Below are 14356 nucleotides of genomic sequence, written 5' to 3'. Positions count from 1 at the left end.
CACTATGATGTCACAACGGAACACAACACTATGACCTCACATCTGGAACCCAACACTATGATGTCACAACGGAACACAACACTATGATGTCACAACGGGAACACAACACTATGTTGTCACAACGGAACAGAACACTATGATGCCACAACAGAACACAACACTATGATGTCACAACGGGAACACAACACTATGTTGTCACAACGGGAACACAACATTATGTTGTCACAACAGAACACAACACTATGATGTCACAACGGGAACACAACACTATGTTGTCACAACGGAACAGAACACTATGATGTCACAATGGAACACAACATTATGATGTCACATCCGGAACCCAACATTATGTTGTCACAACAGAACACAACACTATGATGTCACAACGGGAACACAACACTATGTTGTCACAACGGAACAGAACACTATGATGTCACAATGGAACACAACATTATGATGTCACAACGGGAACACAACACTTTGTTGTCACAACGGAACACAACACTATGACCTCACATCCGGAACCCAACATTATGTTGTCACAACAGAACACAACACTATGATGTCACAACGGGAACACAACACTATGTTGTCACAACGGAACAGAACACTATGATGTCACAATGGAACACAACATTATGATGTCACAACGGGAACACAACACTTTGTTGTCACAACGGAACACAACACTATGTTGTCACAACGGAACACAACACTATGATGTCACAACGGAACACAACACTATGATGTCACAACGGGAACACAACACTATGTTGTCACAACGGAACAGAACACTATGATGTCACAATGGAACACAACATTATGATGTCACATCCGGAACCCAACATTATGTTGTCACAACAGAACACAACACTATGATGTCACAACGGGAACACAACACTATGTTGTCACAACGGAACAGAACACTATGATGTCACAATGGAACACAACATTATGATGTCACAACGGGAACACAACACTTTGTTGTCACAACGGAACACAACACTATGTTGTCACAACGGAACACAACACTATGATGTCACAACGGAACACAACACTATGATGTCACAACGGAACACAACACTATGACATCACAACGGGAACAAAACACTATGATGTCACAACGGGAACACAACACTATGATGTCACAATGGAACACAACACTATGATGTCACAACGAAAGAAAACACTATGATGTAACAATGGAAAAAAACACTCTGATGTCACAATGGAACAAAACACTATGATGTCACAACGGAACACAACACTATGACGTCACAACGGAACACAACACTATGACGTCACAATGGAACACAACACTATGATGTCACAACGGAACACAACACTCTGATGTCACAACGGAACACAACACTATGATGTCACAACGGAACACAACACTATGATGTCACAACGGGAACACAACATTATGATGTCACAACGGGAACACAACACTATGATGTCACAACGGAACACAACACTATGATGTCACAACGGAACACAACACTATGATGTCACAACGGAAAAAAACACTATAATATCACAACGGGAACACAACACTATGATGTCACAACGGAACACAACACTATGACATCACAACGGGAACAAAACACTATGATGTCACAACGGGAACACAACATTATGATGTCACAACGGGAACACAACACTATGTTGTCACAACGGAACACAACATTATGATGTCACAACGGAAAAAAACACTATAATATCACAACGGAACACAACACTATGATGTCACAACGGAACACAACACTATGACCTCACATCTGGAACCCAACACTATGATGTCACAACGGAACACAACACTATGATGTCACAACGGGAACACAACACTATGTTGTCACAACGGAACAGAACACTATGATGCCACAACAGAACACAACACTATGATGTCACAACGGGAACACAACACTATGTTGTCACAACGGAACACAACACTATGATGTCACAACGGAACACAACACTATGATGTCACAACGGAACACAACATTATGATGTCACAACGGGAACACAACACTATGATGTCACAACGGAAAACAACACTATGATGTCACAACGGAAAACAACACTATGATGTCACAACGGAACACAACACTATGATGTCACAACGGAACCCAACACTATCATGTCACAACGGAACACAACACTATGATGTCACAACGGGAACACAACACTATGTTGTCACAACGGACCACAACACTATGATGTCACAACGGGAACACAACACTTTGTTGTCACAACGGAACACAACACTGTGTTGTCACAACGGAACACAACACTATGATGTCACAACGGAACACAACACTATGATGTCACAACGGGAACACAACATTATGATGTCACAACGGGAACACAACACTATGATGTCACAACGGAAAACAACACTATGATGTCACAACGGAAAACAACACTATGATGTCACAACGGAACACAACACTATGACATCACAACGGGAAAAAAACACTATGATTTCACAACGGGAACACAACATTATGATGTCACAACGGAACACAACACTATGATGTCACAACGGAAAAAAATACTCTAATATCACAACGGAACACAACACTTTGATGTCACAACGGAACACAACACTATGACCTCACATCCGGAACCCAACACTATGATGTCACAACGGAACACAACACTATGATGTCACAACGGGAACACAGCATTATGTTGTCACAACAGAACACAACACTATGATGTCACAACGGGAACACAACACTATGTTGTCACAACGGAACAGAACACTATGATGTCACAATGGAACACAACATTATGTTGTCACAACGGGAACACAACACTTTGTTGTCACAACGGAACACAACACTATGTTGTCACAACGGAACAAAACATTATGTTGTCACAACAGAATACAACACTATGATGTCACAACGGGAACACAACACTATGTTGTCACAACGGAACACAACACTATGATGTCACAACGGAACACAACATTATGATGTCACAACGGAACACAACATTATGATGTCACAACGGAATAAAACACTCTAATATCACAACGGAACACAACACTTTGATGTCACAACGGAAAACAACACTATGACCTCACATCCGGAACCCAACACTATGATGTCACAACGGAACACAACACTATGATGTCACAACGGGAACACAACATTATGTTGTCACAACAGAACACAACACTATGATGTCACAACGGGAACACAACACTATGTTGTCACAACGGAACAGAACACTATGATGTCACAACGGAACACAACACTATGATGTCACAACGGGAACACAACACTATGTTGTCACAACGGAACACAACACTATGATGTCACAACGGAACACAACATTATGTTGTCACAACGGGAACACAACACTTTGTTGCCACAACGGAAAACAACACTATGTTGTCACAACGGAACACAACACTATGATGTCACAACGGAACAGAACACTATGATGTCACAACGGAACACAACACTATGACATCACAACGGGAACAAAACTGTATGATGTCACAACGGGAACACAACATTATTATGTCACAACGGGAACACATCACTATGATGTCACAACGGAACACAACACTATGATGTCACAACGGAAAAAAACACTATAATATCACAACGGAACACAACACTATGATGTCACAATGGAACACAAAACACTCTGATGTCACAACGGAACACAACACTATGATGTCACAACGGAACACAACACTATGATGTCACAACGGAAAAAAACACTATAATATCACAACGGAACACAACACTATGATGTCACAACGGAACACAACACTATGACCTCACATCCGGAACCCAACACTATGATGTCACAACGGAACACAACACTATGATGTCACAACGGGAACACAACATTATGTTGTCACAACAGAACACAACACTATGATGTCACAACGGGAACACAACACTATGTTGTCACAACGGAACAGAAAACTATGATATCACAATGGAACACAACACTATGATGTCTTAACGGGAACACAACACTATGTTGTCACAACGGAACACAACACTATGATGTCACAACGGAACACAACATTATGATGTCACAACGGGAACACAACACTTTGTTGTCACAATGGAACACAACACTATGTTTTCACAACGGAACACAACACTATGATGTCACAACGGAACACAACACTATGATGTCACAACGGAACACAACACTATGATGTCACAACGGAACACAACACTATGACATCACAACGGGAACACAACACTATGATGTCACAACGGGAACACAACACTATGATGTCACAACGAAAAAAAACCTATGATGTAACAATGGAAAAAAACACTCTGATGTCACAACGGAAAAAAACACTTTGATGTCACAATGGAACACAACACTATGACGTCACAACGGGAACACAGCACTATGATGTCACAATGGGAACACAACACTATGATGTCACAATGGAACACAACACTATGATGTCACAACGAAAAAAAACACTATGATGTAACAATGGAAAAAAACACTCTGATGTCACAACGGAACAAAACACTATGACGTCACAACGGGAACACAACACTATGATGTCACAACGGGAACACAACACTATGATGTCACAATGGAACACAACACTATGATGTCACAACGAAAAAAAACACTATGATGTAACAATGGAAAAAAACACTCTGATGTCACAACGGAACAAAACACTATGACGTCACAACGGGAACACAACACTATGATGTCACAACGGGAACACAACACTATGATGTCACAATGGAACACAACACTATGATGTCACAACGAAAAAAAACACTATGATGTAACAATGGAAAAAAACACTCTGATGTCACAACGGAACAAAACACTATGACGTCACAACGGGAACACAACACTATGATGTCACAACGGGATCACAACACTATGATGTCACAATGGAACACAACACTATGATGTCACAACGAAAAAAAACACTATGATGTAACAATGGAAAAAAAACACTCTGATGTCACAACGGAACAAAACACTATGATGTCACAATGGAACACAACACTCTGATGTCACAACGGAACACAACACTATGATGTCACAACGGAACACAACACTATGATGTCAGAACGGGAACACAACACTATGATGTCACAATGGAACACAACACTATGATGTCACAACGGAAAAAAACACTATGATGTAACAATGGAAAAAAACACTCTGTCACAACGGAACAAAACACTATGATGTCACAATGGAACACAACACTATGACGTCACAACGGGAACACAACACTATGATGTCACAACGGGAACACAACACTATGATGTCAACACGGAACACAACTCTATGACGTCACAATGGAACACAACACTATAATGTCACAACGGAACACAACACTCTGATGTCACAACGGAACACAACACTATGACATCACAACGGGAACAAAACTGTATGATGTCACAACGGGAACACAACATTATTATGTCACAACGGGAACACATCACTATGATGTCACAACGGAACACAACACTATGATGTCACAACGGAAAAAAACACTATAATATCACAACGGAACACAACACTATGATGTCACAATGGAACACAAAACACTCTGATGTCACAACGGAACACAACACTATGATGTCACAACGGAACACAACACTATGATGTCACAACGGAAAAAAACACTATAATATCACAACGGAACACAACACTATGATGTCACAACGGAACACAACACTATGACCTCACATCCGGAACCCAACACTATGATGTCACAACGGAACAAAACACTATGATGTCACAATGGAACACAACACTCTGATGTCACAACGGAACACAACACTATGATGTCACAACGGAACACAACACTATGATGTCAGAACGGGAACACAACACTATGATGTCACAATGGAACACAACACTATGATGTCACAACGGAAAAAAACACTATGATGTAACAATGGAAAAAAACACTCTGTCACAACGGAACAAAACACTATGATGTCACAATGGAACACAACACTATGACGTCACAACGGGAACACAACACTATGATGTCACAACGGGAACACAACACTATGATGTCAACACGGAACACAACTCTATGACGTCACAATGGAACACAACACTATAATGTCACAACGGAACACAACACTCTGATGTCACAACGGAACACAACACTATGACATCACAACGGGAACAAAACTGTATGATGTCACAACGGGAACACAACATTATTATGTCACAACGGGAACACATCACTATGATGTCACAACGGAACACAACACTATGATGTCACAACGGAAAAAAACACTATAATATCACAACGGAACACAACACTATGATGTCACAATGGAACACAAAACACTCTGATGTCACAACGGAACACAACACTATGATGTCACAACGGAACACAACACTATGATGTCACAACGGAAAAAAACACTATAATATCACAACGGAACACAACACTATGATGTCACAACGGAACACAACACTATGACCTCACATCCGGAACCCAACACTATGATGTCACAACGGAACACAACACTATGATGTCACAACGGGAACACAACATTATGTTGTCACAACAGAACACAACACTATGATGTCACAACGGGAACACAACACTATGTTGTCACAACGGAACAGAAAACTATGATATCACAATGGAACACAACACTATGATGTCTTAACGGGAACACAACACTATGTTGTCACAACGGAACACAACACTATGATGTCACAACGGAACACAACATTATGATGTCACAACGGGAACACAACACTTTGTTGTCACAATGGAACACAACACTATGTTTTCACAACGGAACACAACACTATGATGTCACAACGGAACACAACACTATGATGTCACAACGGAACACAACACTATGATGTCACAACGGAACACAACACTATGACATCACAACGGGAACACAACACTATGATGTCACAACGGGAACACAACACTATGATGTCACAACGAAAAAAAACCTATGATGTAACAATGGAAAAAAACACTCTGATGTCACAACGGAACAAAACACTTTGATGTCACAATGGAACACAACACTATGACGTCACAACGGGAACACAGCACTATGATGTCACAACGGGAACACAACACTATGATGTCACAATGGAACACAACACTATGATGTCACAACGAAAAAAAACACTATGATGTAACAATGGAAAAAAACACTCTGATGTCACAACGGAACAAAACACTATGACGTCACAACGGGAACACAACACTATGATGTCACAACGGGAACACAACACTATGATGTCACAATGGAACACAACACTATGATGTCACAACGAAAAAAAACACTATGATGTAACAATGGAAAAAAACACTCTGATGTCACAACGGAACAAAACACTATGACGTCACAACGGGAACACAACACTATGATGTCACAACGGGATCACAACACTATGATGTCACAATGGAACACAACACTATGATGTCACAATGAAAAAAAACACTATGATGTAACAATGGAAAAAAAACACTCTGATGTCACAACGGAACAAAACACTATGATGTCACAATGGAACACAACACTCTGATGTCACAACGGAACACAACACTATGATGTCACAACGGAACACAACACTATGATGTCAGAACGGGAACACAACACTATGATGTCACAATGGAACACAACACTATGATGTCACAACGGAAAAAAACACTATGATGTAACAATGGAAAAAAACACTCTGTCACAACGGAACAAAACACTATGATGTCACAATGGAACACAACACTATGATGTCACAACGGGAACACAACACTATGATGTCACAACGGGAACACAACACTATGATGTCAACACGGAACACAACTCTATGACGTCACAATGGAACACAACACTATAATGTCACAACGGAACACAACACTCTGATGTCACAACGGAACACAACACTATGACGTCACAACGGGAACACAACACTATGATGTCACAACAGAACACAACACTATGATGTCACAACGGGAACACAACACTATGTTGTCACAACGGAACAGAATACTATGATGTCACAACGGAACACAACACTATGATGTCACAACGGAACACAACACTATGATGTCACAACGGGAACACAACACTATGTTGTCACAACGGAACACAACACTATGATGTCACAACGGAACACAACATTATGTTGTCACAACGGGAACACAACACTATGTTGTCACAACGGAACACAACACTATGATGTCACAACGGAACACAACATTATGTTGTCACAACGGGAACACAACACTATGACATCACAACGGGAACAAAACACTATGATTTCACAACGGGAACACAACACTATGATGTCACAACGGAACACAACACTATGATGTCACAACGGAAAAAAAACACTCTAATATCACAACGGAACACAACACTATGATGTCACAACGGAACACAACACTATGACCTCACATCCGGAACCCAACACTATGATGTCACAACGGAACACAACACTATGATGTCACAACGGGAACACAACATTATGTTGTCACAACAGAACACAACACTATGATGTCACAACGGGAACACAACACTATGTTGTCACAACGGAACAGAATACTATGATGTCACAACGGAACACAACACTATGATGTCACAACGGAACACAACACTATGATGTCACAACGGGAACACAACACTATGTTGTCACAACGGAATACAACACTATGATGTCACAACGGAACACAACATTATGTTGTCACAACGAGAACACAACACTATGTTGTCACAACGGAACACAACACTATGATGTCACAACGGAACACAACACTATGTTGTCACAACGGAACACAACACTATGATGTCACAACGGAAAAAAACACTATGTTGTCACAACGGAACACAACACTATGATGTCACAACGGAACACAACACTATGATGTCACAACTGAACACAACACTATGACATCACAACGGGAACAAAACTCTATGATGTCACAACGGGAACACAACATTATTATGTCACAACGGAAAAAAACACTATAATATCACAACGGAACACAACACTATGATGTCACAAAGGAACACAACACTATGACCTAACATCCGGAACCCAACACTATGATGTCACAACGGAACACAACACTATGATGTCACAACGGGAACACAACATTATGTTGTCACAACAGAACACAACACTATGATGTCACAACGGGAACACAACACTATGTTGTCACAACGGAACACAACACTATGATGTCACAACGGAACACAACACTATGTTGTCACAACGGAACACAACACTATGATGTCACAACGGAAAAAAACACTATGTTGTCACAACGGAACACAACACTATGATGTCACAACGGAACACAACACTATGATGTCACAACGGAACACAACACTATGACATCACAACGGGAACAAAACTCTATGATGTCACAACGGGAACACAACATTATTATGTCACAACGGAAAAAAACACTATAATATCACAACGGAACACAACACTATGATGTCACAAAGGAACACAACACTATGACCTAACATCCGGAACCCAACACTATGATGTCACAACGGAACACAACACTATGATGTCACAACGGGAACACAACATTATGTTGTCACAACAGAACACAACACTATGATGTCACAACGGGAACACAACACTATGTTGTCACAACGGAAAAGAACACTATGATGTCACAACAGAACACAACACTATGATGTCACAACGGGAACACAACACTATGTTGTCACAAAAGAACACAACACTATGATGTCACAACGGGAACACAACACTATGTTGTCACAACGGAACACAACACTATGACATCACAACGGGAACAAAACATTATGATGTCACAACGGGAACACAATATTATGATGTCACAACGGGAACACAACACTATGATGTCACAACGGAACACAACACTATGATGTCACAACGGAAAAAAACACTATAATATCACAACGGAACACAACACTATGATGTCACAACGGAATACAAAAGTATGACCTCACATCCGGAACCCAACCCTATGATGTCACAACGGAACACAACACTATGATGTCACAACGGAACAGAACACTATGATGTCACAACGGAACACAACACTATGTTGTCACAACAGAACACAACACTATGATGTGACAATGGGAACACAACACTATGTTATCACAACGGAACAGAACACTATGATGTCACAACAGAACACAACAATATGATGTCACAACGGGAACACAACACTATGTTGTCACAACGGAACACAACACTATGATGTCACAACGGAACACAACACTATGATGTCACAACGGAACACAACACTTGGTTGTCACAACGGAACACAACACTATGTTGTCACAACGGAACACAACACTATGACCTCACATCCGGAACCAAACACTATGACCTCACATCCGGAACCCAACACTATGATGTCACAACGGAACACAACACTATGATGTCACAACGGGAACACAACATTATGTTGTCACAACAAAAAAACAACACTATGATGTCACAACGGAACACAACACTATGTTGTCACAACGGAACAGAACACTATGATGTCACAACGAAACACAACACTATGATGTCACAACGAAAAAAAAACTATGATGTAACAATGGAAAAAAACACTCTGATGTCACAACGGAACTAAACACTTTGATGTCACAATGGAACACAACACTATGATGTCACAACGGAACACAACACTATGATGTCACAACGGAACACAACACTATGATGTCACAACGGAACACAACACTATGACATCACAACGGGAACACAACACTATGATGTCACAACGGGAACAAAACACTATGATGTCACAATGGAACACAGCACTATGATGTCACAACGAAAAAAACCACTATGATGTAACAATGGAAAAAAAACACTCTGATGTCACAACGGAACAAAACACTATGATGTCACAATGGAACACAACACTCTGATGTCACAACGGAACACAACACTATGACGTCACAACGGAACACAACACTATGACGTCACAATGGAACACAACACTATGATGTAACAACGGAACACAACACTATGATGTCACAACGGAACACAACACTATGATGTCACAACGGAACACAACCATATGACGTCACAACGGGAACACAACATTATGATGTCACAACGGGAACACCACACTATGATGTAACAACGGAACACAACACTATGACGTCACAACGGGAACACAACACTGTGATGTCACAGCAGGAACACAACAGTATGATGTCACAACGAAAAAAAAAACTATGATGTAACAATGGACAAAAACACTCTGATGTCACAACGGAACAAAACACTTTGATGTCACAATGGAACACAACACTATGACGTCACAACGGGAACACAACACTATGATGTCACAACGGGAACACAACACTATGATGTCACAACGGGAACACAACACTATGATGTCACAACGGAACACAACACTATGATGTCACAACGGAACACAACACTCTGATGTCACAACCGAACACAACACTATGATGTCACAACGAAAAAAAACACTATGATGTCACAATGGAACACAACACTATGAAGTCACAATGGAACACAACACTATGATGTAACAACGGAACACAACACTCTGATGTCACAACGGAACACAACACTATGACGTCAGAACGGGAACACAACATTATGATGTCACAACGGGAACACAACACTATGATGTCTCAACGGAACACAACACTATGATGTCACAACGGAACAGAACACTATGACGTCACAACGGGAACACAACACTATGATGTCACAGCAGGAACACAACACTATGATGTCACAACGAAAAAAAAACTATGATGTAACAATGGAAAAAAACACTCTGATGTCACAACGGAACAAAACACTTTGATGTCACAATGGAACACAACACTATGACGTCACAACGGGAACACAACACTATGACGTCACAACGGAACACAACACTATGATGTCACAACGGAACACAATACTCTGATGTCACAACGGAACACAACACTATGACGTCACAACGGGAACACAACACTATGATGTAACAATGTAAAAAAACACTCTGATGTCACAACCGAACAAAACACTATGATGTCAGAATGGAACACAACACTCTGATGTCACAACGGAACACAACACTATGACGTCACAACGGAACACAACACTATGACGTCACAATGGAACACAACACTATGATGTCACAACGGAACACAACACTATGATGTCACAACGGAACACAACACTCTGATGTCACAACGGAACACAACACTATGACATCACAACGGGCACACAACATTATGATGTCACAACGGGAACACAACACTATGATGTCACAACGGAACACAACACTATGATGTCACAACGGAACACAACACTATGTTGTCACAACGGAACACAACACTATGATGTCACAACGGAACACAACACTATGATGTCACAACGGGAACACAACATTATGATGTCACAACGGGAACACAACATTATGATGTCACAACGGGAACACAACACTATGATGTCACAACGGAAAACAACACTATGATGTCACAACGGAAAACAACACTATGATGTCACAACGGAACACAACACTATGACATCACAACGGGAACAAAACACTATGATTTCACAACGGGAACACAACACTATGATGTCACAACGGAACACAACACTATGATGTCACAACGGAAAAAAAACACTCTAATATCACAACGGAACACAACACTATGATGTCACAACGGAACACACCACTATGACCTCACATCCGGAACCCAACACTATGATGTCACAACGGAACACAACACTATGATGTCACAACGGGAACACAACATTATGTTGTCACAACAGAACACAACACTATGATGTCACAACGGGAACACAACACTATGTTGTCACAACGGAACAGAATACTATGATGTCACAACGGAACACAACACTATGATGTCACAACGGAACACAACACTATGATGTCACAACGGGAACACAACACTATGTTGTCACAACGGAACACAACACTATGATGTCACAACGGAACACAACATTATGTTGTCACAACGGGAACACAACACTATGTTGTCACAACGGAACACAACACTATGATGTCACAACGGAACACAACATTATGTTGTCACAACGGGAACACAACACTATGTTGTCACAACGGAACACAACACTATGATGTCACAACGGAAAACAACACTATGTTGTCAAAACGGAACACAACACTATGATGTCACAACGGAACACAACACTATGATGTCACAACGGAACACAACACTATGACATCACAACGGGAACAAAACTCTATGATGTCACAACGGGACCACAACATTATTATGTCACAACGGGAACACATCACTATGATGTCACAACGGAACACAACACTATGATGTCACAACGGAAAAAAACACTATAATATCACAACGGAACACAACACTATGATGTCACAATGGAACACAAAACACTCTGATGTCACAACGGAACACAACACTATGATGTCACAACGGAAAAAAACACTATAATATCACAACGGAACACAACACTATGATGTCACAACGGAACACAACACTATGACCTAACATCCGGAACCCAACACTATGATGTCACAACGGAACACAACACTATGATGTCACAACAGGAACACAACACTATGATGTCACAACGGGAACACAACATTATGTTGTCACAACAGAACACAACACTATGATGTCACAACGGGAACACAACACTATGTTGTCACAACGGAACAGAACACTATGATGTCACAACAGAACACATCACTATGATGTCACAACGGGAACACAACACTATGTTGTCACAACAGAACACAACACTATGATGTCACAACGGGAACACAACACTATGTTGTCACAACGGAACACAACACTATGACATCACAACGGGAACAAAACACTATGATGTCACAACGGGAACACAATTTTATGATGTCACAACGGGAACACAACACTATGATGTCACAACGGAACACAACACTATGATGTCACAACGGAAAAAAACACTATAATTTCACAACGGAACACAACACTATGATGTCACAACGGAATACAACAGTATGACCTCACATCCGGAACCCAACACTATGATGTCACAACGGAACACAACACTATGATGTCACAACGGAACAGAACACTATGATGTCACAACGGGAAAAAAACACAATGTTGTCACAACGGAACAGAACACTATGATGTCACAACGGAACACAACACTATGTTGTCACAACAGAACACAACACTATGATGTCACAATGGGAACACAACACTATGTTATCACAACGGAACAGAACACTATGATGTCACAACGGAACACAACACTATGATGTCACAACGGGAACACAACACTATGTTGTCACAACGGAACACAACACTATGATGTCACAACG

The sequence above is a fragment of the Telmatherina bonti genome (genome assembly GCF_933228915.1).
Source record: "Telmatherina bonti genome assembly, chromosome: 23".
NCBI classification, from domain to species: domain Eukaryota; kingdom Metazoa; phylum Chordata; class Actinopteri; order Atheriniformes; family Telmatherinidae; genus Telmatherina; species Telmatherina bonti.
The sequence above is the reverse complement of the archived record's forward strand: the minus strand, read 5'-3'. Positions refer to the sequence as shown.